The following is a 4219-nucleotide window of genomic DNA, read 5'->3' on the forward strand; positions in this document are numbered from 1 at the left end:
TTTTCATGGTTTTCATTAGACAGTTCCACATTTCATCCCTCTTCTCTAGCTTTCCCCACAAACCTTACTTTTATAATGTGGCTGTTTCATGTGAAAAATTTTACTAAGTTTTAAATTCATAGCTTCACTCTGGAGAAAATTTTTCATGCATCAGAACTTCAACACTTATGTTCAAAGATGGATTAAAACCACAGTATTTTCACAGTCAGGACAGCACCGTGACTTTTCTCCAATCTTTTGTTAAGTAAGAAAAATTTCTTATACTGATAGTGGAAAAAGATCGCTGACTGGTGCGTGGAAGGATTTCTTGAAAAGTACCCAGATTCTGTGCAGCTGGATCTGCAAAGCTGACTGGCAACATCTCAAAAGCATTAGATCCTGATACACTGATGCAAGTCTAGTTTCCAGTTCCCCATTCCGGATACAAATGGAATAAATCCAATTTCCAACTAGTTTCCAAGTCATTGTTTGAAACAAAATGAATATATAGACAAATAAGTATAGTTTGATTTCTGTATTTCCTTCCAAAGCTGAAACTGCTTTCCTCCGTGTTTACTCCAGTAGAATCAAATCTCTCTGTATCATTACATTTAGCATTTGATCTGAAAAAGTTGTAATTTTGAACAAATTAAAGGAAGGAAAGATAGCAGAATACAAAAAAGTTGCATAAAAAAGCTTAGAGGATATTTTATATGCTGAACACTAATTTAACAAAGATTATCTTGTCAAGTGTTCATTTCTCAATTTCCTAACATTCTGTGGCAAATCAAGAGATTACTGACACGGAGAAGTAAGAGAAAAATATTGACAACATCTTCAGCTATGAGTTATCTTCCAGACAGAAAGATGTAAGTGAATCAAAAACCAAGTGAAGAGTTAAGACTAAACAGAATATTTTTGCATAAAATAAGTAGGATTCACCGACCTCTGTTTTAAAAGCACTAATTATAAATCTTAGTCAGAACTTCCTTTTACATTTTGTGAAGGTAATTAGTGTATTTCTCTTTTTGCTACTAATTACATATCATGATTATCCTCTTTCCTTCTGTTCGTGGGTGGCTGTAAAGTATGCTCAGCTTTTCTCCCTCAGATGATTTTGTATTATTTTACTGTCTGAAATATGGATTAAAAATGAATTAAAAATAGGCAATAAAATGAATTGTTTAAATTATTTTAAAACAATATTTTATGAGGTAAGATTTAAACATTGCTCAATAATTAAGTAAACATATTTTCTTACAAGTAAAAATCTGATGTTAACTTTGACTGGCATAAATGGCGCTGCATTACCATGCACAATAGTAACAACGGTCTTCATCCCTTCTTTCATCTGAACAGCCATAGAAACCCTGTATTCACATGAGCCTAATTTTAGGATACAGAGGAAAGAATTCAGAAATGCAAAATTAAAAAAAAAAAAATGTAAAGCACTGAGCTAGTAATTGTGGTTAACATATCACTGTAACAATAGAGTTTGGAACATGCATTATTTACAGAGTGAAGTCATCTGCTTTAGCATCATAACTCACACAGGAATTCATATCAGATAATGAAGACTCATAGCAAATTCTTACAGTCTTATAACGACATAGCAAGCTTTTCAAAAGAAAATAAGATATTCCCAGAAGCCCTACTAAATCCACTTCAAATGCTGCAGAGGAGATACACATAGCCCCTTATTTTAGTAGCAAAGAGTATTCGCGATGAATTGCATAGATATGTACAGACACGTTGGTAGCTTATGTCAAGAGAAACTTGGTAGAAAGATTGTTGATGCTGGATCATTTGTTTCATCTTCTCACCAATGCAAGCATATTTTCGATTTTGTCCAGTGTTATTTTAGTGAATCATTAAGTATAATATACATTAGTTATACTGGTGGTATTTTATATTCCCTAGCTATCAATATTAAATTGTCTTTTCCTTGCATTGCATGTTATTCTTCCTTACCATTACCCTTACTTCAATAGAGTTCAAGTAGTTTCTTTTTCTTTGGTATGTAGATATTTAACAGTTTGTAGATTCTTGCTGAAACACACTCTGCTTCCTGGTAGATCAAGGTATCTACTTCTTCCTTTTGACTCCCTTGATCTACAAATTTTTTCTTGGCTACTCTGATAGTCTGTGAGTCACTGGACATCAAACTATCTTGATACAAAAACACCACTTTCAAAGTAGCAGAACATGTACACAGTAATAAAATTCTCTGACATAGACTTCAACTTAAATGCCTGTTGCTCTAAGAGCCTGCCTTTCCTTCAGAGATGTCCTTACCCCAGGTAACCTCTAGGCTTTTCTAGAGCTCCCACCTGAACAGCAGTGATGGTTGTCTTTCTGACCTGTCTATCATGTCAGTAACACCTCTCTTTTCTTCCCCTGAATAGAGAGGGGCTGGTAGTTACCAAGAACAATGTCTCAGAATCACACCCACATCTCCTGGTCAGGAGTGCCAATCGCCGTAGAAAACCACTATATGTTTTACTCCTGAACTCCAGTGCAAACCTGCCCTTTCCTTGTCCTAAGGTTTGCTCCATCTCGCCATCATGATCTTTCTGAAGACCATCTTCTTGAGGGTCCTTCCCAGAGCTTCATTTTCCTTTTTATTGCAGTCCCATATTTCAGAAGTTGGGTAAAATCTTTTCTTCCAGAATTTATCAGAACTAGAAGCTGGTTCTAAGAACCCTTCTGGGACTCACAGTTATTAAAGATAGTTATACATTGGTATAAGCTTAGAAGGGACAAATATCCCCACTACAGTTCTCAAATTCATTTCTTCAGAGCTTCTTCATTTTGACAAGTTAAAAACATTTTTGTTTGTTATAATTTGATTCCTCCTGATATGCAATCATCTGCAACTGCTCTTTCCCAAATTTCTTCTTTGCTGATGTTTCTGAGAACATTCATAATGGAAAAGAACATTGCAGATGCTGTTTGATTAAGTACCTATTTCACGATGATTGCATTTTAAGCATCATCCAAGAGGCATCACCATTTCAGGATGTGTTTTACAAGCCTTTATATTGCCATCTGAATGTGGCAAAGGAGGCAGTTTTCAGAGGCAATTATATCCGCCACTAAATATCAACTGTGCAAAGGCAGAAATTGAGTAGTTTGAATTACTTGCTGAAATATGGAAATATTTGAAATGGCTTTCATAAGTGTTTGACTACTCCAGCCTATAGAAACATTTCTCTATATTTTTTGTCATCAAGTATTGGAATATGAAGTCCCAACATGAGCTTAATCTGAAAGGTTCAAGGAGGTCATGGAACAGATCCTCCTGGAAGATATGCTAAGGCAGATGCAAGACAAGAATGTGATCTGAGACTGTCAGCACAACTTCAGCTTCACTAGAGGCAGATCGTGCATGACAAATTTGGTGGCCTTCTACAATGGAATGTCCAGGTAAAGGTCTGTGACAACTGGAGTCCCCCAGGCATCTGTCTTGAGACCAGTGCTTTTCAACTTCTTTGTCAACAATAGCTGGATTGAGTGCAATCTGTGCAGGTTTACTTAGTGGAGTAGCTGATCTAATAGGAAGCAGGGATGTCATCCAAAGGGACCTAGACAGGCTTGAGAAGTAGGTCTATGGTAACTTAATGGGATTCAACAAGGACAAATGTAAGGCATTGCACCTGGGTCAGTGCAATCCCAGAAATATATACAGATTAAGAGAAGTCAGTGAAATAAGTGCTGCAGAAAAAGGACTTCAGGGTCCTGATGGGCAAAATGCTGGACATGAGCCAGCAATGTGTATTTGCAGACCAGAAGTCCAACCATATCCTTGGCTGCATCAAAAGAGGGGTGGCCAGCAGGGTGAGGGAGATGATTGTCCCATTCTACTCTGCCCTTGTGATGCCTCATCTGGAGTACTGTGTCCAAGTCTGGGACCTCCAGCATAGGAAAGACACTGAGCTTTTAGAGTGAGTCCAGAGGAGCCATGAGGAAGATCAAAGGGCTCAAGCACCTCTCCTATGATGAAAGATTGAGGAAAGTGGATTTGTTCAGCTTGGACAAGCGAAGGCTCCGGGGGAAACCTCATTGCCGCCTTTTAATACTTAAAGGCAGATCATAAACAGGAACTGTCTTAGCAGTAAGAAAAGGGAAATGACTTTAAACTAAGAGACAGGAGATTAAGATGAAATGTTAGGGGGAAGTTCTTTTCTCAGAGGGTGTTGAGGCACCAAAACATGTTGTACAGAGAAGCTGTAAATGTCCC

This window comes from Gallus gallus, chromosome 5 (assembly GCF_016699485.2).
Source record: "Gallus gallus isolate bGalGal1 chromosome 5, bGalGal1.mat.broiler.GRCg7b, whole genome shotgun sequence".
Taxonomy (NCBI): Eukaryota; Metazoa; Chordata; class Aves; order Galliformes; family Phasianidae; genus Gallus; species Gallus gallus.